The 27725-nt window shown below is 38.1% G+C and overlaps 1 long non-coding RNA gene across 3 annotated transcripts in view; it reads left to right on the plus strand.

Annotated features, from left to right (window-relative positions):
* The window catches only part of LOC103350790 (uncharacterized), a 772648-nt gene that overhangs the window by 703569 nt on the left and 41354 nt on the right, over positions 1 to 27725 (plus strand). For 2 of the 3 annotated variants that reach the window (XR_011378436.1, XR_011378433.1), the window contains exon 15: positions 11708 to 11819. This is a non-coding gene — a long non-coding RNA (uncharacterized lncRNA). Of the gene's footprint in view, positions 1 to 11707; positions 11820 to 26556; positions 27323 to 27725 lie in introns of those variants that run through there. The other variant, XR_011378435.1, reaches the window with a different exon arrangement.

Genomic DNA, 27725 nt, shown 5'->3' on the forward strand with positions numbered 1-27725 from the left:
TAGAACGCGAATGTTGGTTTTTTAAATAGTATCCTGTAGATTCCCAACAATATTTTTTAGATTTCTAATTTCCTCTTCTTTTCTTTGGTTTGACTGTATGTTTTCCTGTGCTTTGTCTTCTAAGTCCGATATGCTCTCTTCTGTTTCACTGACTCTGTTTTTTAGACTTTCTTATGTGTTTGTCATTTGATCTATTGAGCTCTTCATTTCATTTTGATTTCTCTTCACTATCACACTTTCCTGTTCTACTAGTTTCTGCATTTCATTTTGATTCTTCCTTAAAATTTAATTTTCACTAGAGAGATTTTCAATCCTGTCCAATAAGGGTTTCTGTAGTTCAAGGATTTGCTTTTGAAAACTTCTAAATGTTCTTGTCATAAATTTTTTGTTATCTGTATCTTGCATTTCTTCTATCTCATCATCTTTATAATCTTGGCTTGGGGTGTTTTGTTTATTTTGAGGCATCATAGTGTCATCGTTGATCTTGTTCCCTCGATTTTTGTGTTTGTTGCTTGGCATTGTTAATTCTTCTTCCCTCACTGTGAGTTTTTTTTTTTTTTTTTTTTTTTTTATACTATGTCTGTGTTAAGTGGACTGCCTGCTGTTGGAGGAGCCTTGGAGGCTTGAGATGGGTGTGGCCTGAGAGCTCTGCTTGGTTCTTCCGGGTTGTGGGTGTCCAAAGGTGACACCCTCAGGTTATGTGTAGTAAATCTCTCTCTCTCTCTATTTATTTATTTATTTTTTATTCAGGAGGTAAGTAATACTGCACGGCTGAGCAGAATTGATGGTATTTAGCTTCCGATCTCTGGCTTCTACCCAAAGAGTCTGTGCTGGTTCAGTGTCTGCTGCGGACTCCCACTGGGTTGCCTAGGCTACTGAATTGTAGCCTTAGCTCTCCCCTTTTGTTGTGTATATCCCGAGTGGGGCCTGCTCTTTGTCTCTTGCTCACCTTTGCAAGGTAGGCGGAGAGAGAGAAACTTGTTTGTACCAGTACCCCCCCACCCTTTTTTTTTCCTTTTTTTTTTTTTTTTCCTTCTCTCCTGTAGTCAGTCTGGTGAACTTTCCCGCCTCAAAGCCCGCTTCCCTCTAAATTCTGTCCGCCGTTTCCCTGCCAATGTCTCCGGTTACTGAGCTCAACTCCCCTTCCAGCACCGATGTGTGGTCTCGGAGCCCTGGGCGTCCCTGCTCTCCCCGCTGGTGTCTGTGTGACATCCACTTCCCTTCCCGCACTGTCGTGTAGACCCTGCGGCTCCCGTGGCTCGGCTTCCACGCGGTGGGTGACCTTGCTCTCCCAGTAGGTCCTCCGAGTCACAGCCACTAGATCTGGAAGAGTTTCCTCTGAAATTTTTTCCTGATCCTTTTTCTGAGGCTACCGTAACTCCACTTTTATTAAACTAAATTTTCCCGGACTATCGGTGTGCGCACTCACTATTCTGCCATCTTGGCTCCACCCCCGAGATGTATTGATAGCTCGTTTATTTGATGCCTTCACAATTTCTTGATGTAGGCACCTATTGCTATAAACTTTCCTCTTAACACTGCTTTTGCTGTATCCCATAAGTTTTGATATATTGTATCATCATCTTCATTTGTTTCCAGAATTTTTTTGATTTCTCTTTTGATTTCTTCAATGACCCACTCTTCATTCTGTTGCCTGTAATTCAGTCTCCATGTGTCTGTATATGTTCTGGGAATTCCTGAGTTGTTGTTTACCAACTTCATTCATCAGAGAAGATGCAGGGTATGATTTTGATTTTTTTGAATTTGCTGAGACTTGCTTTATGGCCTAGCATATGGTCAACCCTAGAGAAGGTTCCATGTACTGATGTGAAGAATGTGTATTCTGTGGTTATGTGGTGGAGAGCTCTGTAGATATCTGTTAGGTACATTTGGTCTATGATGTTAATTAATTCTGTTGTTTCCTTGCTGGTTTTCCATCTAGTTGATCTGTCCATTGCTGAAAGTGGGGTATTAAAGTCCTCAATTACTATTGTATTTGAGTCGATCTCTTCCTTTAAATCCATTAACATTTCTTTTAAATATCCAGGTTCCCTGTAATTAGGTGCATATACATTTATAGCAGTCATATCTTCCTGTTGAATTGATCCTTTAGTCATTATGTAGTGTCCTTCTTTGTCTCTTTTAATATTTTTTGTTTTAATGTCTATTTTGTCTGATATTAGGTTGGATATACCAGCTCTTTTTTGGTTTCTGTTAGCATGGATTGTTATTTTCCATCCTTTCACTTTCAGTCTGCATGCATCTTTGTTGGTGAAATGTGTTTCTTGTAGGCAGCAAATAGATGGGTTTTCTTTTTTAATCAATTCAGCCAGTCTTTTTCTTTTAACTGGGGAGTTGAGACCATTTATTTATATTCAGGGTGGCTATTGTTAACTAATGATTTTGCACTGGCATATTTCTGTTAATAGTTCTAATTTTTTGCTTTGGATTTCCTTTGTACTTTTACTGGGCAATTTTCTGACTTCACTTTCTTTCATAATGATGTTCCTGTTTTTGTGTTTCCTTGTGTAGCACATCCTTGAGCATCTTTTGTAGGGCTGGACAGGTAGTTACAGATTCTTTTCAATTTCTTTTTGTTATGGAAGATCTTTATTTCACCTTCATTCACAAATGAGAGCTTTGCAGGGTACGGTATTCTGTGTTGACAATCTTTTTCTCTTAACACTTGGAGTATATCTCACCATTCTCTCCTTGCCTGTAGGGTTTTGGATGAAAAGTCCACAGTGAGTCTAATTGGAGTTCCTCTGAATGTGATCTGGGGTTTCTCTCACGCACATTTTAAGATCTTTTCTTTATGTTTACCGTGGAGAGTTTTACTACAATGTGTCGTGTTGAAAATCTTTTTTCGTGTTATCTTATCATGTCTATTGGGAATTCTCTGTACTTCCTGTACTTGAATGTCTCTTTTTTTCTGTAGCTTGGGGAATTTTTCAGTTATTATTTCATTAAGAAGGCCATTTAATACTTTTTCTCTTTCCATGCCTGCAGGAACTCCTAGGACCTGTATGTTGGGTCTTTTGATACTGTCTTGGAGATCTCCAACAGTGTTTTTTCATTTTGGGGGGGGCGTGTTTGACTGTAAAATTTCCAGAAATTTCTCTTCTAGTTCTGATATTCTTTCTTCTGTCTTACCTCTTCTGTTGTTATGGCTTTCCACTGCATTTTTTAAATTTATCTATTGAATTCTTCATTTCTAATATTTCATTCTGACTTCTCTTTAATATTTCAATTTCATGGGAAAACTCTTCATTTAGTTGCTGAATTTGCTTCCTATTGCTTCTAAGCAATTTTGATGATTAACTTTCTGAATTCCATTTCTTGCATATCCTCAATCCCTTCATCTTCACTTTCTGTTATTGAAGTAGTCTAGTGTTCCTTTGGGGGCTCAGAGTGTCTACCTTATCTAGGTTTCTTCCTTTATTATTTGGCATTTGTGTATTTTTTTGTTTGTTTTTATCTTTCATTTGTTTCTTTGTGGTTTAATGGGATGTCTATACTTTCAGTGAGTACCAAGCAGTGTGCACTGGATGTGGCCTGGGTACTCTGTTCAGCATACAGGGTGGAGCTGGTATTCAAGGTAAGGCCCCTGTGTGGCTTTGTAGCTCTGGTTTTCTGGTTGGAGAAGGCTTTTCATTTCTGTTGGTGTAACCCACCCTTCTCACAATTGTGCCCTGGTGTTAGTCCCTGGTGTGTTCAGCACTAGTTTTCAGTACTTAATGAACTGCACTTCTAATTTTTGGAAACTTTTCTGTTATGTGCTGCTGGGGTTCTGTGGGTTGCAATTGGGTGGGCAGAGCCCTGCCTATTGGAGCCTGGCTCACTTCTAGACTGTCTCTACTGTTCTCACTGGATTTCCTGCTGCAAATTCCCCATGCTGCTGTGAATTTCCCATGGCTTTATCTCAGGCATGTGTCTTCTTCCCTTTTCAAGTATTATTGTGCCCCATGTGATTCAGATCGTCCTGTCACTATTCCGTCATCTTGTCTCTCTTTCTCTCTCCTCCAACCCATCCAGCTCTCCCTCTCTCCCTGTCTTCTCCCATCCACTCCCTATTCTTTTCCTTCTCTTCTTACTGTAAAAGTCACCCTCTACCAACAAGTGAGTAACTGGATGGAATTCTAGTTTTCCCCACAGTTGTAACTAGCTTATTAATGCACTCCATACTTGTTTCCTTGGCTTCTTTCCATTCCTTGAGTCCATTTCTTCCTCTTCTGGGGTTATGATCCAAATAAACTACTTGCACACACTGCCATCCCTCAGTATCCACAAGTGATTGGTTCCAGTACCCTTGGTGGATACCAAAATTTGTGGATGCCCAAGTCCCTTACATAAAATAGCATAGTATTTGCATGTAACATACACACATTCTCCCATATACACTAAATCATCTCCAGATTGCCTATAATAATGTAAATAAATAAAATGGAAAAAAATTTAAATGCTATATTTACAATGCATTGAATTCTTGATTGGTTAAATCTATGGATGCAGAAACTGCATATTCAGATGGTCTACAGTAAATACTCATCTCACTTGGCTTCTAGAACACAATATATGCCAGAAGCTAGAAATAGTATGTTTTCTTTATGTTAACTATTTTCAAAACTGAACACTCTTCAGTTTTGAAGAATACCAACTACTGTTAGCCACTCAGAGAACTCGGGAATTCAAAATCAAGGCTAGTAGCTGTATTAGGAATCCCTCTTCCTTACGTTTAACTATTTTAAAATAGGTGTAAAAAGGGATGGTAGGGAAAAGTTAGTATAGTGAGTCATTGTATTACATACCTAAAATTTATTGTCTAGTTGACATCAATGTACATTTAGGGCCATAATAATAAATACTGTCACTTATAAACACTTGTGTCTGGCAACTTCATTTTCTCACATTTATTGCATAGATAAACCAAGTTTGATATTTTTTACTCAGCCCATCAGTATAAACAAAATTCTTCTAGACTGAACATTTTATTTGATTTCTCTGAAGACAGTTATATTGATGTTTTAATCTAAGATGCTTTTTCTTTCATTTTGAAGTACTATATATTATCTAGGGTTTGAGAAAGAGATTTATTGTTCTTTCTAAAACATAAGTGATGCTATTTTGTTCTCGGAGTAGACAAATAATATGAATAAACACATCAGAGGTTTTCACTGATTTATTTGTCTAAGTAGAATCTGATTAAGTTTTGTATATCTCATTGTCTCTGTGCCAAATGGAGACAGGCCATTTAGCCTTCATTATTTAATATGTGATAGGTGATCAAAGTTTCATAACATGGCTTGTCAGAAAATAACACTTAATATGGTTTTTCTACTGATCAACTGCTAATTTAAAGTAATAGAAATTCAAACTTATAGATTTTTACCCCTATAATTCTGATGACAGGTGGGAGTAAACTATATGGAAGCCATTATTCCACTAGGTCCTTGTGGTATAGAGATTACTGCAGAATTTGGGCTCTTCCAGCTTGCCTCCCATCAGCCACATACACCATAAAGTGCTCAGTGGCTGTGCTGGCTGCTATTTCCCATGTCTTTTTTTTCAGGATTTCTATTCTCATCATTGCTAATATTTTGGGTTTTAAAAATAAAATTAATTAATTTATTTATTGATATGGCAGAGAAACAGAGAGCAATCTCCCATCTGCTGGTTCATACCCCAGATGTCTGCAACTGCCAGGGTTTGGTGAGGTCTAAGCTAGGTACCAGAAACTCAATCTAATCTTCCACATGCATTGCAAGAATCCAAGTATTTGAACCTTCACTACTGCATCCCAGGGTACATGTATGTAGGAAACTGGAAAATGGAATAGGGCTGGAACTTGAACTCAGGCATCTGAATATTGGATAGTGATGTTTCAAGCCAAGCACCTGCCTCCCCTTTGCTAATATTCTGGTCTCTGGCAATAAAGTGCTGCTCCAGTGTTGCCATCTTAAAAAGAAACATTGCTCAAATCCAGGGGGCACTGTTCACATTGAGGACTTTGTATTCTACACAGCGAGGAACCCTTGCAATGGAGTAATCCTACAGTGCAGAACAGGAAGGCTCCACACAGGTGCTATGATGAATGGCTCATTGACAGAGATGTGGCTTTTGCCAATTAATAATTCCAAAAGCTATCAATAATTGAGTGCCTTCCATTTGCCAAACATTGTACTTACTACTTTTACTGCACAATGGTACCTAGTCTTCAGATCAATTCTTCAAAATGCTACTTTATTCTCACTCTATAAATGAAGAAACAGAAGCATGTCTGGAACATAATATACAACTTCCCAGACCTTAAGTTTCTTAGATTTAGAATGAATAGATATCATTTAAATCCCGATTTTTCCATTTTCGAGCTATGTTGCCAAAACTAGTTTCCATTGCTCTAACCCTCAGTTGCCAATTCCGCAGCAAGGATCTAACAGTTGCTGCCCTTCTTGGATTGAAAAACCTGGGAGATACCCAATGAGCAAATCCTAGCCAGATGACTGGTTTCACATAAAATTGTAAGGGAGGAAGTCAAAATACCCATGTTTGCAGATGATGTTGTACATAGAATTTCCATGCTTGTAGATGACACGATGTTGTACATGATGGAAAACCATAAACATTCCACCAGAATACTGTTAGAACTGATAAACTGATTAAGTAATATCACTAGACAAAATCAACAAAGAAAAACATTACACTATTGTACATCAATAATGATTTTGCTTAAAAACAAATAAGAGAAGAAATGCAATTCACAATAGCAACAAGAAAACGTCAAATATTTATGAGTAACTTAACCAAAATAGTGGAAGACCTCTACAATGAAAATTTGTAAAATGTCGAAGAAAGAAAACAAGAAATACACACAAAAAATGAAGAGATTTTCCTTGCTTATTGATTGGAAAACTTGATGTCATTAAAATGCCTGTACTACCGAAAGTAACCTACAGATTTAGTACAATCCTGATCAAAACACCAATGACAGTCTTTACAGAATGAGTAAAATGTCCTTAAATTCACATGGAATCACAGAAGATCCAGAATAACAAAAGCAATCCCTAGCAAAAAATTTGAAGATGGAGGGATTATAATAGCAGATTTCAATGAAAACTACAAAGCTCTGATATTTTTTTTTAATTTATTTATTTATTTTTTTGACAGGCAGAGTGGACAGTGAGAGAGAGAGACAGAGAGAAAGGTCTTCCTTTTGCTGTTGGTTCACCCTCCAATGGCTGCCGTGGCCAGCGCGCTGCAGCTGGCGCACCACGCTGATCCAAAGCCATGAGCCAGGTACTTCTCCTGGTCTCCCATGGGGTGCAGGGCCCAAGCACTTGGGCCATCCTCCACTGCACTCCCTGGCCACAGCAGAGAGCTGGCCTGGAAGAGGGGCAACCGGGACAGAATCCGGCGCCCTGACCGGGACTAGAACCCGGTGTGCCGGCGCCGCAAGGTGGAGGATTAGCCTAGTGAGCCATGGCTCCGCCCCAAAGCTCTGATAATTAAAACAGCATGACCTTGGAATAAATACTGGTGCATAGATCAATTGGACAGGACACAAAGCTGAGAAATTAATCCACATATATACCTTTACAAAGGCACCAGTAACAATTATGGGAGAAATGGCACTTCTTTTCAACAAATGGTGCTAGCAAAACTGTATGTATATACATAGAAGAATGAAATTAGATCCCTGCCTCTCACCTTATACAAAAATCAACTCAAAAAATCACATATCTAAATATAAGATGAGAAACTGTGAAATTCATAGAATAAAACATAGAGGAAATACTTCAAGACATTGGCGTAGGTGATGAGCACAAATCCAAGTCAACAGTAAGCAAAACTAGACAGATGGGCTTATATCAAACTCAGAAGCTTCTGTCCAACAACGGGAAAATAAGGTGAAGAGACAACTAACAGAATGAAAGAAAATATTTGCAAAACTACTTATCTAACAGAGGATTAATATCTAGAATACATCAAGAACTTAAAAAAAACTCAACAACAATGAAACAACCAATGCAGTTAAGAGATAGACAGAGGACCCCAATAGATCTTAAAAGAAGAAATACAAATCACAACAAATATGTAAAAAAAAAATGCTCAATATCACTAGCCAACAAGGAAATGTAAATCAAAACCACATTGAAATGTTCCCTCTTCCCTGTTTGAATGGCTGTTATTAAAAGAGAGAGAGAGAGAGAGTAACAAATGTCGGCAAGGTTGTGGAGAAAGGGGAATATTTACACACTTTTGGTGGCAATATAAATTAGTGCAGCCAATGTGGGAAACAGTATGGAGATTTCTTTAAAAGCTAGAAATGGGACTGCCATATGATCTAGCAATCCTACTACTTGGTATATACCTAAAAGACATTACTCCTTTTATCAAAAATATACCTGCTCCATCATTTTTATAGCAATAGTGTTCACAATAGCCAAAATGCGGAATCAGCTAAGGTGTCCCATGTTTGCAGACAAAAGATGAATGGATAAAGAAAATGTAGAATATATACACAGTGGGATATTATTTAGCCATTAAAAGATTGAAATCTGGTCATATGTAGCAAAGTGGATGGAACTGGTGGACATCATGTTAAGGGAGATAAATCAGACGCAGGAAGTTTGATTGGGCCTCATCCAATCATTGAGGTCCCTGGAGGAAGACATGTTAATAAAATGGTATGGTCTTATCTGTGGTACTATCTAAACCTCAGACACCATCTTAAGATCTGGCCCCTGTCCAACTTGCACAGTAAGCTTCAGTCCTAAGCCCAACCTGGCTCAATAGATGTCAGGTGACTAAAAGGCCCAAAAGAAGTGTCAGCTCCACTCCACCCTAACAGGATTTGCTGCTCCCATTTCCCTATCCCTTGCAAGAGTATAATAGGACCTGCTTTCTGCACGTGTGCTCTCTCTCTCTCTCTCTCTCTTGCTTTCCTGCCCCTCTCCCTCCAGCCTGTCAGGTTTTCTCCACCCAACAATAAACCTTTCCCTTAACTCTGGTGTTTGCTATGTTTTGTGGTGGTCTTCAACAAAGGAATTCTTCGTGCTTCAAGTTGAACTTCAGACATGCTGCAACACCATCTTTTCCCAGAGCCTCTTGCTGGCCAGCCTGGTCTGCGTATTGTGGACTGCTAGACTTTGGAATTTATGATAGCATTCCATAATGCTCTCTCTCCCTCTGTGCACACATTATTAGTTCTGTTTCTCTGAAGAACCCTGCAATACTCCGTGTCCATTCCATCCCCAGGAGCCCTGCAATGGCACATAGTGGATGCTCAGTAATTAAAATGATGGCCAGCAAATGCTTTGCAGCCAACCTATGGAAGCCACATTTTTTCTCCAGAAAAGATCCAGCAACCGTAGCTCTTCAGAAATTCACACCCAGTAGCAATTGAAACCTTTGATTTCTCCTGACTTTCCTTTGTATGCACTTGGGCACTTTTTTGTCAAGGTAACTTTTTTCTTGCAACATTGAGCTTGATTTTTTGGTGTTCTCATGACAGTCAGTACAGCCGTTTCTACCCTTTGCCCTCTCCTGTTTCTTTTCTTTTTCCTCTCGGTAGCTCCAAAGGGCAACTGATCTATTCTTGGATGCACCTTCTGAAATCTACGAACTGTGAAATTACATAATTAATAAACAGTTAAATAAGTAAGCAGTAGAGGGCCAGAAAGTCCATGTTATATTATCTTCCGTCCCCTTACTCCTAACTTTTCCCTGGGACAAACCGAGCTATGGCAGGAGATACAAAGGCAATTAGTTTTGGAAATGCTGGCATACGCCAAGTCCCTATACAATTGCGTGGAGTAAGGAATGGTGTGTATTAAAGAGCTTTGTGCGTATTCACCACCATCTGCTCCTATCAGAACTGTCAGTTTTTCCTCAGCCCAACTCTCTCCCACTCTACTCCTACACACTGCAGGGTGTCCTGTGTTATCCTTGAAACAGCCCTCATCTGGCAGCTATTTTAACATATGTGCATCAGTATTGCTGCTTTAAGCAACTTAAACCCCACTAAAAAACTTGGAAGCCCACTAGAAAAAAAAATATGTTCTATTTTCACATGGGAATGTTAGTAATAAATGAGCCTGTCTATGTTTTCCTAAAACAAGGATATTGATTTTGTTAAGTCTCTAAGTCTATCTTTGTTGTTATTGTTGTTGCTGTTGTTATTGTTGTTTTAACCTGTATGGTTGGGGCATGGGTACCCAAGGAATCAAAAATCATTTTAGCTAGGTTTCCATTTCACAGCCATTATTACTTAAACTTAACACTCTGATTTTTATCTAAAAGATTTACACATTTGTCTCATAGATCACCTGTAGATTTAAATATTTTAGAGACATTTATGTTAGATATATATACCAAATGGAGAGATGTATGTGTTTAGTGTTTCTCTGAATTATGACAGATGGGTAAGAAAAGGCAGTGTGAGAAGTATGGGTACCTGCCAAATTTTCATGAAATTTTCATATGTGGAGATTGTCTATGAGCTAATTCTGTGGGCTTCCTTGGAATAAAGAATGAAGATGTGAGCACCTAGATCACTATGTCTTTTGGAATAGCAAGTAACTATCTGAGGCATGTACATGAAAATATTGTTATTGCATATTGCAAAGATGAAGAGGCTCACTGATTTGCATGGTGCTAAATGAGATGGGAAAGAAATGTCTGTGGGGTTGTTCTATGTCTCCTCCCAGATAAAGAAGGCAGATGGATACGTTCTTCATCCATCCATGTGTTGCTGAAGCCTAATAGAGACTTGGTTGTTTTGTTAGGTGTCACAGCACACTGTTACCACATAATGCGAAGCGTTCTAGCATATGTGATCCTTTGTCAGGAACAGTCTGAGCAAAGGAAGGCCTTTTTACAGATTGCTGATTACTTCATGCCTACATTTCATGTTCTTTGTTTCTTGCTATTTCTCTTCATGAGCAACATAAATTAGGAAGACTTTTCTTAATGTGATTTTTAAAAGTCATTTTGAGTGTGAAAAAGATAAATTTTTCAGTCAATATTCATTTTCTCTATTAAAAGGAAAGATACAAATAGGAAAACATATAGGACATTTTATCTCATTGGTGCCATTTCTATCTCTGTTGATAATGAACTGGCAGATGTTTAAACATCTGATTATTTAAACATGATTATTGATAGTTGTCAATGTAGAGATACAGAATTTTATGTATTATATATTACTGCATATTAATTTTATATTTCACTTGAACTTCTCTGGCCAAAAAAATAAGAAATAAACTTTATGATAGGCCTCCTGATAAGCTTTTAGAATGTTTTTGCTCTAATTAATTATTTTACAAACTAGGCATTAAGAAATTGGGAAACTAGCACGTAAAAGCTCATCTTGACCTAGTGCATGGATTTCTCTGCATTCTTTTGATCTTGCCCTCGTAGATTCATTTTCCTCTTAGAAAAACTGGACACTGAACATCAACCTAAATAATTTTAGAGATGTGTTCATTTCCTTCATTGCTTGTAAGACAAACCAAGTTCAATGAATTGAGATATTTAGGTTAATTTTTTATTTTGAGGGCGATGGCATATATGAAATGTACATGTATTATAGAGGCAAGTACATGGATCCTTGTGAGGGAAACAGATGGGAGATACAGACACACAATGATTTCTATCACTTGGGTAAAGAATTCGTGCTAGCAGGAGAATAACTATACCATCCTTTCAGGATAGAAGATTTAATCATATTTGGAAAAGAAGAGTAAAGGCCAATGCAGATCAATAATTTGAATGAGAAAAATGGAAAGAACATCACCTCAGAGAATCCTGAGATAATGGAGGTAAGCAATAAGGAAAGGGAATATATTTGTCAATGAGGGTAATGGGGAGTTTCCGTACACAAAGGAAGGGTGTGGAAGTCAAAGGAGGTTGAATGAAAGAGAGATGATTTTCTCACAAAGGAAAAACCTAGGCAATAGAGAACAAGGTATAAAGAATGCAGGAAATTGACAGAATGACCCACCTAGGGATAATTGTTTCAGATGCATGAGGGAAGTCAGTGTGAAGAAATTGCAGTAATTTCTAGGAATTCTGAAACTGACAGAAAAGAAGAAACAAGACTTGCAATTGTTGCTATCTTGCTAGGTTCTGGGCTCTGACCTGGGGACCTCACTCCTTGACAGATTAATCCAGGAGGGGTTAGAATGGACTGGTGGTTAGGGACTGGCACTGGGATGATCCTCTGAATGAATTCAGGAATGAACAAAGAAATGTGTGGGAGCTCCAGGCTCCACAGGGCAGGCAGCAAAGCTTCTATCAGGGGGTTAATGGCAAAGCCAAAGAGCAAGAGGTCATGGAGAAGCCAGAGGCAGGGTTTAGAATGGGAGAACATGGGCAAGGAACTGATAAACAACAGAAGGCTGTGATTAAACAGGGATGTTTCTTATGCTGAAAATCTTGGGGCTGAATTACATCCTCCGGGATGAGCTAATACAGAAAATGGCCCTTCTTGTTCAAAGTTAAAGTGGAGGGAAATGCAAACTTTGGGAAGAACCAGACGTCTGACTTGACTTGGACTCCTAAGAATCTTTTTGCTAAATAACTCGAACAAATTCCTGAACATCAGCTATAATCTGAAGGAACAGCTAATGTGATACGATTAAAGGGTTATTACGTATTACTTCACAATCTCTGCTGAAGTAGCGTGTTCTAAATCAATCTTACACTTAACACTTAAAATGGTACAACTCCAAATACAGATTGCTTTGTATTCGCTGCTACATTTCATCATCAAGTGGTTTAACTGGAAGCTAAAGCAGTTTCTGAAGCCTATCAACAATAGGCTAGCACATTTGCCCACTTGAAATCTTAGTTTGAACATTTTGCAATGTGGGAGTTCTGCTTATACAGACAAATGTATACTGTTAGGGACTAACATTAGAGATGCAAACATGGGTAACAATCCACCATTTCCTTGTAAATTTTGCCAGAACATTTTGGATGTTCTTATTACCAGTAAAGTGGTTCTGCATGGAAAACTCTCACCCTTTGGATCCCATCTCAGTTATTCCTCCTCTTCTCCTGCCATGTTCCCATGCTCATTGGTTTAACTAGGACTGTCTAATTTTTTTTCCCCAGAAAGTCCCCTGAAACTTTGATCCGAGGCATTTGGTTTATAATTAACTTTTTCCTGCGTTGGTAATTGTTTTCCTTATCTTTTTGCGTTATTCAGGAAAAAGCATCTCTCATAGGGTTAGCATAAAATTCTTCAGCTTTGGATTTTTATTTAATATTTTAAGAATGCACAAAGATATTTCAAAAAGGTTGTGGGAAAATGAACTTAAAAGATAATTTATTTGAATGTTTTTGAAACACAGTTTGAAATCCATGTATCATCTTTTCATAACATGGATTTTGAAATCCATGTATTTTTTCCATGATATAAATTATGAAGAAATTTGAAGTGCATGTGTAGTTTTTCATAATACGTATTTTCTCAAGAACTGTCTGAAGTCTCCTTATATGCATGTGGGTGTTTCTGCCAGTTGGTCCAAAATAGCCCCTGAGCGCTTCTGGTTCTCAGTCTCTGACACAGGTGTATTGGAGACAGAGAATATACCTAGAACTTTGATGGCCTTGGTAATATATTCAGAGGACTGCATGAAGAACTAAGTTCTGTTTTGCTTACTTTGCAGTCATTTAAGCAGTCCAGAGTGATGATTTTCACCAAGCTGGTTTCATCTCACCCTGGAGGGTCCTTCTTCCTCCACCAGCAGACCTAATACAACAATGGAGGAGGAAGTGCCCATCAGGTGATGGCTTGGAGAAGTTCCAGATAAAGGGAGATTTTACAAGATGAAGCCTAGTTAAGGAGTGGTTTGTGGTAAAGCTTGAAGCTCCTGTGTCCCTGATCCAAAAAGGGATGTTAGATGATGATGCCAGAACTTACCCCAGATGCAGAGGGCAACTGAGACGTAAAAGGGAACTTGGAATATCAAAATTGTTATTAAAAAGGTAAGTTTGTGAAAAAGCCCTTGACCAGATGGAAGGATTTTTCTAATGTCCTCCTATAGTTTGCCAGATATGTTATTCTGAATTTCCATTCATATTTCATTCATATATTTTTACTCCTTTTTTTAAAGCTGTTTCCCTTTAGTATTATAAATGAAAGGGAGGTTTAAAAACTACTCAGTAGGAGAATATTGGTATGAGCCCCAGATAATTTATATGCCCAGGTTACAATTTGGATCCTGATTCAGTAGGTCTGGGGTTGGGCTAACAGTGAACTTTATTTCATTTTTTAAATTTTTGTTTATTAAGAGGCAGAGAGAGAAAGAGCAACAAAGCTTCTGTTTGGTAGTTTACTCCCCAAGTACCCACAAAGGCTTGTGGTAGGCATGGCTGAAGCCATTAGCCATGAATGTCATCCGTATCTTCTACGTAGGTGACAGAAAGTCAACTACTGGAGCCATCATCGCTACTTCACAGGATCTGCACTTGTCGAAAACAAGTCAGGAGACAGAACTGGATAGCAAACGCTGGTACTCCAATATGGGATGTGGGCATTTTAACTGCTGGGTGAAATGCTTCTGCCCCTCAAGGTGATGTCAACAACTTTTAAAAAAAGAAAAAAGTAACACCTTAATTTATTTATTTGATAGGCAGAGTGACAGAGAGGGAGAGACAAGGAAACATTCCATCTGCTAGTTCACTCCCCAAATCCCTTTATCTATCTATCTATCTATCTATCTATCTATCTATCTATCTATCTATCATCTTTCTATCTATCCAGCTAGCTAGCTCTTTGAAATGCAGAACACAGAGAGTGGATGAGGAGACAGAGAGAGAAAGGAACCTTCCATCCACTAGCTGACGACCCAAATGCCCCTAACAGCCAGGACTGCGTAAGGCTGAGGCCAAGAGCTGAGAACTCCATCTCAGTCCTCATGTGGGTGACAGGGACCAAGCACTTGAGCCTTCATTGCTGCCTTCTCAGGTGATGATGACATTAATAGTGCTAAGTGGATGTTAGTTACACTCTTTCTTTACTGCTGTTATTTATCTTCTGGTGTCCTTAGTTACTAGATAAACTAGAAAACCTAAAAAATATTCCTGAGTTACCTGCATTTATATCTAAATACCTACAGAGTTTTCCCAGGGTGACAAGGTATGTAAATTTGTAGATATCCTCAGTGTTCTCTTGAATCTGGTCTAGCAATATACCTTTGTTGTGATAGGCAACATAATAATAGCAGAATAAATATTGAGATGGTGTCAGGACAGGTGTATTTTATACTCTGCAACTAACTGGTTATATCAGACTAAGAATCTCTCAGTACCCCTTCAATGTGGTGATTCAAAGCTACAGAGCACGACATAGACCATTTAGCCCAAGTTATCGTTCCCCTATATTTATTCAGTTTTAAATAAATGTAGATCTTCTTGCATGCCTCTCTGCTGAGGTTGTTTTTTCCAATGGAAAAATGTTTCTTGGAGATTTGCTTTAAAACCTGAAGATTTTTAATTCTCCTTAAAACTTAAAAATCCTCCTTAAAATTCTCCTAACAATTCAGATCTATGTTTACAGAAGGGACCACACCCACAGGCCCCTCATGATCAATTACAAGTTTTTCGTTTGGATTTTTATGCAGCCCAGCTAGGTTGCTGTGTTACAGCAAGGCTTGCAAGATAAATTACCTCCCCTTGGCTGTGTCGTTTTCTTCAATTACACAAACAGCAGCTGGAAAATCTGGAGGAGATGAGAACTACAAGAATTCTGGGAGATGCTAACGATTAGCACTTGCATTATTAGTCTCTGGAGGTTCTTAAAGCTCACAGTCCCTCCTGGCATTGTCGGAGAGCAAAGTGACGCAGAGGCAGGCAGCAGTCAGGCATCATTCAGCTGCCTGGATACTGTGCTCCCTGTGCACAGGGCTGCAAGCCCCCAGAGTCCCGCAATCCACCTAGGAATCAGCAAACACTGTGTGGCCGTGATGGGTTTAAACAGATCTAATCCGTCTGCAGGGCTGAGAGCTGTGCAAAACCTTGACACCCGGGGAAGGAAGCCTATCTTTCTCTAATAAAACAGAATGTAGTTACTGCGCCCCTTGTATCCTAAAGCGCTCTCTTTTGTAGTGTTCATTTTTTTCAAAGTGCAAGTTTGGGAAAGTCTTTAGAGATGCTGAGCTTATCAATGCTGTTCATCCTCTGTCTGAATAAATTATCAAAATAATGCTCTTGGAACTCTATTTTGGTTGTGGCCCTCTAGGACAGAGCGTTCTGTTTTTCTGCCTCTTCTGCTCCATTAACAGTAAAGCTCCTGATGATATCATCGTCAACAACAAAGAAAAACTTCCCAAGTTATGATGCACGGCAGCACTGTGGAAGGCTAAGTTTTGCCAGGAAACCCTCAGGACGCCAGTGCTTGAAGCCTCTCAGTTTGCACCATCAGCGAGCCCTGAAACAACTTTTCAGAGGCATAGGAGTCACTCTGAGAGAAGCATGGATGGTTATTGACAACAGCTTAAAAGCAGAACAATCCACATGCCAGAGGGCTTTCTGCAGGAAACCTAAAAAAAATAAATAAAAAAAAAAAAACAACAAAAAAAAAAACGGCAGGAACGTGAGGGGTTGAGCTTGGTGTAGCATCCGCCATGTAAATCAGAGCGTATGGGAAAGCAATGGCTTTGAGTCCGTGGGCACGATCCTTTCCATTTCTATTTTCCATTTTGATATTTGTGGTGGACATAATAGTACTTTCTGCTGAGAATCTGAAGGAACTTATTCAGTTTGGTGAGGTTAATCTCCTTGAATCTCATGGTGTAGGCATATGACTATTAGCTGTCAGCTGTCCTGATGTTCATTCACAGGCAGAGCTCACTGCTCCTTCCTTTGCCATATCTCTGTTATGGTCCTTGACACTTCACCAGAATTGTTAGCATTCCAGTGTGTTTAGGTTTTGGTTTTCTCTTGGACAGGGCTCACGTCTTATGATAAAAAGAACCCTAAATTTGGGGTCAAGATATTTGTGTCCAACCAATATATGTTTTCACCAATCAAGATGGGAATGGTGGTACTTTCCAAAGTGTGAAGTCTAGATTAGAAACCATATTAGAAGTACCCTCCTTGACACAGTGCTTGGCCAAGAGTGGTCACTAATTAGTTATTAGTTTTCACTTTGTCCTTCCCTCAGTGGCATGGCCAGTGCCTGGCAGTTTCTGTCACATGTTTCCTGCAGAATGCCATCTGTTTAATGAGAACTCTGTGAATAAGGAATTAGTGAAAATGTGTGTAAAATAGAGACCTGGGGGTGAATGTACAGTTGGGTTCTACTACTGCCTTTCACTTTATGTAGCTTGATGACCTCAAAGATGTGCTCCCAAACTCCAGGTTCAAGGGTCTGTCATTGTGCAGGAGGAATGGAGGTGGGTGGACTACATAATATTTAATGTCACAAGGATTTAATATGCAGTACCTGAAATCCCACTTTCCAACAATACAGAAAAAAAAAAAAAACAACAAAACTATGGTACTTGGTAGAGTGTGTAAGTTTTTCTCTAGCATTTTAAGTGTGTTGAGAGGGTGTATATAAGAGGGAGAGATGTCCTTGGAAATGACTGGCTTCCTCTATTCAATGACAACCAATTCTTTTCTCTGGATAGTGGCAAATAAGACAGTATGATCTCAGCCTACCTTCTAGCAGTCTAACAAGCAGTAACCGTTCTCTCAGGAATCTCTTTGAAGTGAATTAATTCTGAGGCCTTAAGATAGAATAATATGCCATGATTACCTCTGTGAAACAACTCACTGTGGTTCCCAAAATTGTACCAGGACCAGCAGCAGCAGCAATAACTAGAAACATGTTAAAATTGCACCATCTCACTCTCCACCCCAAAGCTTCCGAATCAGAAACTTTGTGGGTAAGCTCCACCAGTCCATCAGATAATCCTGGTGCACCCTAAAGTTTGAGAATTACTGCTTTAAGGAAAACAATCTTAATTGCTGAACCTTGCCTTTTCTATCTATGTTGTAGAATTACTCTTGGCCAAGTCTAGTCCATAAAGAAGAAGGCATTACGCTATAGATTATGTAAGTGCCTGCACACTCAAAGAATACCATATAGTCTTCCAGTTTGTAAACATAGCAGCCATCCTCAGCCCTTGTTAGAGGAGAGCAGCGATCAGATTTGAAGAGCACTGAGCCCATTTATTTTCATACACTATTAGCATACACACAGACATTCTTTTTTCTCTCCTCTCCTTTAAAAAATATGCTTTCAAATATTCAGGGTGAACAGGAATTCTGAAGATTTTAAGGTGAAGTCACTTTGCTTCACACGCCAAGCCCTGGCAGCCATTTTGTCTTTGAGCTTCCAAATTTACTGACCTCTCTCTTCCCCACATTTCCCTTTGCTGATGCAGGAGGAAATAGAGCGGCGAAAGGCTCAACTCTCTTCCTTTGCAGGCTTTCTGCGTTTTCCCATTTAACATCATTCACTCTCCTTTAGTTTCAGAAATAATGAGAAGAAATTTAGTTCCCCTTGTCCTTTTTATCATAGCTAGAGGAAAGAGAAAAACCTCATTAAAATAATGAAGTGATGTCAGCACAATTAATTGTGTCCAGAATCCATTGATGCCCACAGGTAATGAAAACACTCGGAAACTCTAAGCTCTGGTTGTAGGACAAAGTCAGTTGCCACTTCTCCACAGCCGTGGGTGTGTGTAGGAGGGAGCAACTTTCTGGCATTGCCAAACTTCCATGACTGATCTGCTTCATCTTGTGCTGGGGTTGGATCAATTTGGTCACCAGGAGTAGACAGATTTCATCTGAACCTTTTGACAGAAATTCATTTAGCGCAGAGAAATCATTGAGAGGTTTGCAATGCCTGTTGTCAAGGAAATGAATTTAAACATGGAAAAAGGAAACATCCTTCACACAGGCAAGCGTGATAGAGGGGAAGACAGTGGAGGCTCACCGAATATTCTGTGGAAAAATGTATTGTGTGGTTAATTGAGCACCAGGTTTAGCTAACATGTGGGGTCACCTGCTTAGTGGCACCAGTTCTTTTTCCTCTCAAGAATCAACTTGAAGATGTTAATACATATCACTGATACCACTGTTCTTAATTACAAAGGAAATAAATATGAGATTGATGTGTGCTTGGTATCTGTTTGCTGATTTATGGAATTGATCCTGATCAGATATCATCTCCAGGTAGAGCAAACACTTTTCTTATTACTGCCCATCGGAACTGAAAGTGGCTATCTGAAGTCACATGACTGTTCATGATAAGGTTTTATTAAGCACAGGTGAACAGCAGGTGTTTGAGTTTTAGTTAATAAGGATAAAGCGTTTTCTGTGACACAGAGGGAAATGTGGCATCTCTGGCAATGGTCAGAGATGTCCAGGAGCACATAACTTCTTCCAAAATGAAACACACAAATAACTAAGTTGCTAGAGGAGACCCAGAGATATGGGTTGACTGTAAATGGAGTTTACAGCTTGATATATGTGAATTGAGTTGCAACGCCAATAACACGAACGCACAGCCATAATAGAATTCCTAAGAGAGTGGGTGTTAGGGGCCTGGGAAGCCGTAATAGCAATCCCTTCTGTCTTTAATGGCTAATCTTTCTCCAATCATATTCTGTAGGTAATGCTGTGGATGGGATTTAGTCATTTAATTATGAGGTAAAGGGAAAAAGGGCCATAAACCAAAGCTCATGTTACTCAAGTAGAAATAAAAACTGACTGTTTTAAATCCATCTCATTGTGGTAAAGGCAGGAGGTTGCTAGGAGACATTGAAGTATTTCCATTCCAAGCTAACAAAAAAAAAAAAAAAAAAAAAGAAAGAAAAGTTCATTCCCCACATTTTGAAATTAAATCACTGCTCGGTTTCTTAGTATTTCAATTATACCCCTCGAGGGTCACCATGTAAGCTACATGCATCATGACCCCTTAGGGTATTTATACTTAGGGTATTTTATCTCCCTCAGTGAATACCTCTTCATCTAGCACTGCCTTTATGCGAGGTATTATGATTCCATAATATCTATTGACTTGGCACTTATACTAAATCCTTAGTCTAAAGCTAATAGAGGCAAGGTGACTAAGACTAAACTCTATGTCCACAGGGCAAATATTTTTGATTTATTCTATCTCCCACACAAGTGTGGATTTTTCAAACTTTAGGGCAGTGTTCTTCATATCTTGACCATATTAGCATCACCTTGGAAGTTTTAAAAAAGTAGCGATGACTTCTTCTTCCAGATCAATTAAATGAGACTTACCTATGGTGAGTTACAGATGTCCATAGTGTTTAAGTTCTCTGCGTGATTTTAACGTGCACCCATGCCTGGGAGCCACTACTTTCTAGTACTCACTAAGGAAATAAATGATTATACTTTATGATTCTGTTTCATCTATTGAGTTCTTTTTCTTCTAGGCTTAAAAACAGTTAAATGATGGCTATTAGCAATTTGTTTTATAGATTTAAACATTCCACTTATGATTGTTACCTGTTGCCAAATATAATCTCAGGCCAGCGCCATGGCTCAATAGGCTAATCCTCCACCTGCAGCGCTGGCACTCCTGGTTCTAGTCCCAGTTGGGGCGCCGGTTTCTGTCCCAGTTGCCTCTCTTCCAGTCCAGCTCTCTGCTGTGACCAGGGAGTGCAGTGGAGGATGGCCCAAGTGCTTGGGCCCTGCACCCCATGGGAGACCAGGAGGAGGCACCTGGCTCCTGGCTTCAGATCCACTCAGCGCTGGCCGTAGCGGCCATTTTGGGGGTGAACCAATGGAAGGAAGACCTTTCTCTCTGTCTCTCTCTCTCACTGTCTAACTCTGCCTGTCAAAATAAAAAATAAAAATAAAAATAAAAATAAAAATAAAAAATATAATCTCTGTGATTAACACATAATTGAAATTACTACTATCTTGGAAAACACATAAGATCTACGTTTGTCTAAGTTTTTTTTTTTTTTTCTAGGTTGAATTCTGTAATTAACTCAGCATCTCATTTCAGGTCCTTGATTTTGAAAGAAATAAATGCCATACAAATGAAAGGTATTAATAATACCAAAATAGAACATGATATCATTTTATTGTGTTTCTCATAACTTAAAATTTTTATATGCTTTTCATATTTTCCCTTTCTCATTCTGCTCGATTCTTTATTGCTGCTATTAGCTCTTTATTTTCTCTTTCAACTTGGGATTTTCTTCTGGTGAATGGTTTGTTTTTAATCCATTAATATTTTAACATTCTGTGAAATATTTAAGACTTTGAAGTAAAGAATGCAGTGAATACCCACTTGCCCACCACCCAGCTTATGAAATAAAACATCATGATATAAAGTCTCCTTAATATCCTTCCTGCACTTGTTGAATTGCTAGATGCAAATAAAGATAAAGGCTACACATAAAATTTAAACTGGGGGGAAACAACCAATACATTTTAGTTATCCTAAGTAGCGAATGGGATTACCTCTACTAAAAACAATTATTGAATATGTAAAACTCTGATTTCAGTAGGCATCCAGTACTTTTTCTGATAACTCTGTTCTTTCATACATTTCTTTATAGTTCTACTACATATGTGATGATTTAAAAGCTTTTATAAATAACACCATTTATCTTAATAGATAACTTATATGTATCTTCGAAACCTTTTTTTTATCCAGTGAAATCTTTTTTGAGTTATGCATGTTGTTCACGTGGCTCTCATTGATTTAGTCTCAATGCTGTTTAGTATTTCATTGAATGACCATTTCACAAATTAGTTATATGTTCTTCTGGTGGACTTAAAACTATTTTTACTAAGGTTTTTGCAGTTATAAACAATGCCTATATAAACATTCTCCTATGTCTCCTCAGGTAGATATTCAACAATTTCTCCAAAATTTTTATCTAGGAGTGAATTTTCAAAATTACGGATTGTATACATCTTGTCTACTAGTCATTAGTTGGCCAGAATTTAAAAATGAAACAGTGACTTTTTTAGGCTTTTAGATATTGATGGTGACACATATTGACAGTTTTACATTTTCTGGTTGCATTCATGAATGATTTATAGGTAACATAGCATCTTAAGATCCAATAATGTGATGATATGGATACTTCAAAAATAATGATGATAATGATTACAGTTTTGACAATGAATGTGTTTCTACTTAATTTCTTTTTTTTTTATTTATTTGACAGAGTTAGACAGTGAGAGAGAGAGAGACAGAGAGAAAGGTCTTCTTTCCGTTGGTTTTGGTTCACCTCCCAAAATGGCCGCTACAGCCAGAGTTACACCAATCTGAAGCCAAAAGTCAGGTGCTTCCTTCTGGTCTCCCATGCAGGTGCAGGGACCAAGCACTTGGGCCATCCTCTGCTGCCCTCCCAGGCCACAGCAGAGAGCTGGACTGGAAGAGGAGCACTTGGGACTAGAACCTGGAGTCCATATGGGATGCCGGTGCCACAGGCAGAGGATTAACCAAGTGAGCCATGGTGCTGACCCCTCTACTTAATTTCTTATTTGACCCACATCACATTTCTGAAAGGAGGTATCATTTACATTATACAGATGAGAAAACTGAGGTTTTAGAGGTTATATGCTTACTTCAAGTCTCTTAGTATATGATACAAGCAGGATAGAAACCTAAATTTTCCAAAATATCTCTCATTAATAAAGGTACTAAATGCTTGCAAATGCAAGTTCTTTCAAATTAAGGGAAATTATATCAAAACATGTTGGTATTTCACTTCAAAAAAGTCTTCTTAACAATTTTTTTAATATTTGCTAAAATGTTTAGATAGCATATAACTACAGGCTAAATGCGTTGCGCAAAGGGGTAAAGTGTATACTGCACTTCATAACTTGGCATGTATTTTGTGTTAAAATAAGTGCCAATTTGCATTTAACTAATAGGACCAGATGCAGGCGTTCTCGGCACTGCATGGTTCCAAGCCTGATCAGTTGATTGTGTTCCTTCCTTACTGATGCTGATGCATAGGAAAAACCACTGATAGCAAACAACGTGCAGACATTTCTGTTTCTCAAATGTGCACTTATCCAACAAGCCAGTAACCAAAGTTCCTGATATTCTGTCATACTTAAGGACATCAATGTTTTTGAGATTATAAGCACGTGCTTACATGCTTGTTACAGATAGGAAAACAGAAATTCTAAGAGATTGAGTAATTTATTCCAAATCTTATTAATAAAATGGACACAAATTCCCAACTTTCAGTTGAGAAGACAAAATTGGCATTTTCTGATAATTTCATGAGAATTGTGTGTCTATAACATGCAGAGTAGTAGCCTGCATAGATACTCATATCCTAGTTTTTGAAACCTGTGAATATGTTATTTTGTATGGCAAAAAGGATTTTGCTGGTGGGATTAAGTTAAGGATGTTGAGAGGGAGGAAGCAGTCTTAATTATCCAGGTGGAAACCGTGAGTCACTCGAGTTTTCAAAAGGGAACAACTTCTCCAAGCTGTGATCAGAAGGAACTGTGGCTGTGGAGAAGTGATCAGAGAGATGCAAGATTTCTGGTCTGCCACTGGGCCATGAACCAAGAAATTGTGGGTGATCTCTAGATGGCGGAAAAAAGTAAGGAAAGAGACTCTCTAAGAGTATCCAGGAAGGAGTGTAACTCCACCAATGTTGTAGATAGGGCAAGAGAATTTGTGCTGGGTTTCTAAAGAAATCATGCAATTTTGTGTTATTTTAAGTCACCTACTGAGTGGTAATTTGTTAGAGTGGCAATAAAATTAAAAAGTGATCTATTTGGATCATGCAGTTATGTATATGGGGTGACTGGTAATCACAATACTTCAAGTGCCTTTTAATAATAGTTGGTAGGAGAAATAATATCAGGAGACAAGTATTTCATACTTCTTGTACATACAAACCAACTTGTTTTTCATTTCGAAATGCTGATTTATGGTATCTACCTTGAGAATTTATGACTTAGAGGTCCAAAAATATGATTCTGAGGGAAGCAAAATTGCACGGTTGCTTTGGCAAATGGTTTAGCACTTGGAAATGATATAAATGTCCATCATCTGTTAGAAAGATCTAATGTATGGCACCTATAAAATTGATATTGCTAAAAAAGTAAATGTTACAAACTATTGATTAGACTTGGTGACTCCGAATCAACATAATGAAAGTAGACACAAAATATAACAAGCAGTGCTTTTCCACAGGGTATTATGAAAAAGCTAAAATTAAAAAGCAACAAAAATCAGATTGAAATTTCCAAAGACTGGAGGTTGAGGGAAGGGATTGATGGCAAAGGGTGATGAGAAAGTTTGTTAAAAAAAAAAAAAAAAAACAAAAACAGTATCTTGATTGTTGTGGTAGTTAGAAGATAGTGTATATGTTTTCTTAATTCATTGAACTTCATGCTTAAAGAGGGTGAAATTTACCACATATAAATTTTGCTTTAGAAACTAGCCTAAAAAAAAGAGAACTTTAACTGTCTTGCTCAGTCTTTCAGAAATTTAGTTAAAACTACTATGTACTTTTAAATCAAACCATCACAACTCTTTTACACAATTTAAGGAACTCTGAGCTAATGGATTTCAAAGAAAGGAATAGAGAGCAAGTGCTCTCACTTGACTCCTAACAGTACTAATTAAGCCATAAAACCCCAATGAAAGTAATAGGAATTCTCTGGGGCTCTGAAAAGATTCAACTTGGATCCAATTTTCAAACTCTGTCTTAAGAGAGCCATGAATTTCAGGTCATTGTGTGCTTTGAGATAAAGACTATCTTGTCCCACCTAATCTACCCCAAAATGAGTTTTAAAAAATCCCGAATGTTGTCAAGTAACCTCAGAAGTCATCTTTTCCTGCCGTGAATCCATCTGGCCTTGTAGTATTCATTTCCTTTCCCAGGAGTTCTCACAATTAAAGTTCTTGTTAGAAACGGGAAAAAAAAATTAAGGCTAGATTGACTAAACTTTAAAATAAAATTGACACTTATTAAGTTATTAAACTTCATCTCATATATAATGGGCTCAGGATTAGTGGCCTTTGTTTTTCAAAAAAGCCTGAGAAGCAGCACAAAATCTGATATATTTAAAAGTACTCATTTCACATTTTCTCTCTTACAGTGTCTTTGTTTTATACCCCAAGCTGTGTCTGGCAAACAGTAGTTCAGTGATATGTTGCTCAAAAATCTGAGAATCTCCTGAGCCAGAAACTAGGAGTCTAGAAGAAGTCTCATAGATACTTGTAGTTGGCTTATGATGGGATTTGACTATGATGTGACCTCATTCCTTGAGTAGAATTGAGTGCATAAAGTTTCCAAAGAACTTCACAGAGATCTTGATCTTGTTTTCCCCACATCAGGGTTGATAAAGAGTGCGATTATGTTTTTGAAAGTTGAGCAGCTGTGTAGAGGGTATGTTGACACAAAACAGAATACTGTAGTACTCCTGAATGCAGTTCACTAGAGAGGATGGGCGGTCTTACTGTAGACCAGGTGAGCAATGATGAGGCATGAATAGAGTCAGAGAGGTAGATTGGTGGAACTTGGAGAGAAAAATACAAGTTAAAGATGATTTTAACAGTTTCTAGATCTTCTCAACTAAATTATCTGAACCTGCCACATGCTAGAAAAGTGATTTCTTTTAAACAAGTGTTTCCAAAATATTGATGGAACTCAAACCCTGCACAGGTGTGCTACCAAATGTTAAACAACACACAAGTTTATTTTTGTTCCCCATTAATGCTCTGGGACCTATATTTCAGATGACACCATTTTTTCAGGTTCTTTATTTCTGTGAAATATAGTGCCCTATCCCACTATTTCATATAATTCCATTTTCTGAAGTGATTCAGTATGACAAATTCTTATAGAATAGAGACTATCAATCTTAATATCACTTTTTATCTGACTCCTTCCATTGAATGATAGTCAGTTCTTTAACTCCAAACCTCGACATGCTAAAATGGTTCTCTAAAGATATTTTAACTAAAATATGTGAGAAAGAAAAGAAAAATACTCTGAAATATAAAATTCCTTTGTTTGATTTTAGAACTCTGTCCTTCAGTAGAGTCAAGGTCTATGGGAAGTGTTGATGACTTGGTCTGTAATTAAAGGAAAAGGTACTCAGAAGAACCTATTCATATACTTTATGATATCCCCAGAGATCATTTAACTGACTAATTTGGACAGCCTAGACAACAAATTGAGCACCCAATCTTCTCTCCTTTTATAACTCTGTAAACATAATCCTAAATTGATTGACCTCTAATACATGAGAACCAAATGAAAAATTAATTAGATTGGCTACAAACCCCAAAGTGAGCTTTTTACTGTTTTGCTGCCTTGTCTATTTGACTTTTGTCTTTCGGCTTATCAATAAAGTAGCCCATGTGGCAAAAATAATAGAAGAAAAGTAAGAGCAAATGTACATTGCTTCCAGACAAGGTGCCAAACTAAGCAGTCTCTGTGAAGCTTGACTGAAACTTGATCTATGGATATTATTGTCCTATAAACAATATATTCAGATGTAATCAATTCTCATTTGTTAAATGTATGAGCTTTTTTCTCAAGTATTTTTTTTTTATCTTTGTAGGAGACATAATTTCTGTTCATCTGCTTATCTTCATTTCACCTATAGTGAAACATTAATCAAAAAAGTGACTTAGAAGCAGCCATGGTCACAGAAAATCACAAGTAGGTAAGTTCATGCAATATCACCCATGAATTTTTTTTATAGGAAAAGACACCAAGAACCCTGGAGGCTAATCGCAGTAGCTTGGGATGGGACAAGAAATCACTTTCCTTGACTCCCATTCTTGTACTTAACAACTCTTAGAATTTCAATAATCGCATTAGCCCAGTATCCTGACAGCAGAAGGGTAAATTTTTGTGAAAAAATCAGATTGGTGCAATGTATTTTATTTATTTTATTATTTTAAGATATTATTTATTTGAGAGGTAGAGTTACAGACAGTGAGAGGGAGAGACAGAGAGAAAAGTCTCCTTCCATTGGTTCACTCCCAAAAATGGCCACAATGGCTGGAGCTACGCCAATCCTAAGCCAGGAGCCAGGAGCCAGGAGCTTCTTCCTGGTCTCCCATGTGGGTGCAGGGGCCCAAGCACTTGGACCATCCTCTACTGCTTTCCTAGGCCACAGTAGAGAGCTGAATTGGAAGAGGAGCAGCCGGGACTAGAACCGGCACCCATATGGTTGCCAGCGCTGCAGATGGAGGATCAACCTACTGTGCTATGGCACTGGCCTGGTGCAATCTATTTTAAAACAATAATTAGTATCAATTTTGGTTATAAATAAAATTAATTTATACTGAGTTCTTACATTGAAGTACTAGGTCTTTTCAATCTAAAATATATTCACATCAAATATAAACCAAGTACTAAAAATTAAGTTTTGCTTTTACTATATCAAGATACATGCTAAACATATCCTTAAACAGTGAGCATTATAATTTTAATTAAATATTTGGCAACTTTTTCCACTTGGTATTTAATGGTGAAACCTGTACTCATCAGGTAAGGTAATAATATTTTTAGCTGGATAAAGTTCAAAATTTATCAAATATATAAGAACTATTCTCATAATTTTTAAAGGTGATTCCTTTATCTGAATTAGTTTTTTTTTTTTTCTTTGACAGGCAGAGTGGACAGTGAGAGAGAGACAGAGAGAGAAAGGTCTTCCTTAGCTGTTGGTTCATCCTCCAATGGCCGCCGCGGCCAGTGCGCTGCGGCTGGCACACCGCACTG

Source organism: Oryctolagus cuniculus, chromosome 8 (assembly GCF_964237555.1).
Source record: "Oryctolagus cuniculus chromosome 8, mOryCun1.1, whole genome shotgun sequence".
NCBI classification, from domain to species: domain Eukaryota; kingdom Metazoa; phylum Chordata; class Mammalia; order Lagomorpha; family Leporidae; genus Oryctolagus; species Oryctolagus cuniculus.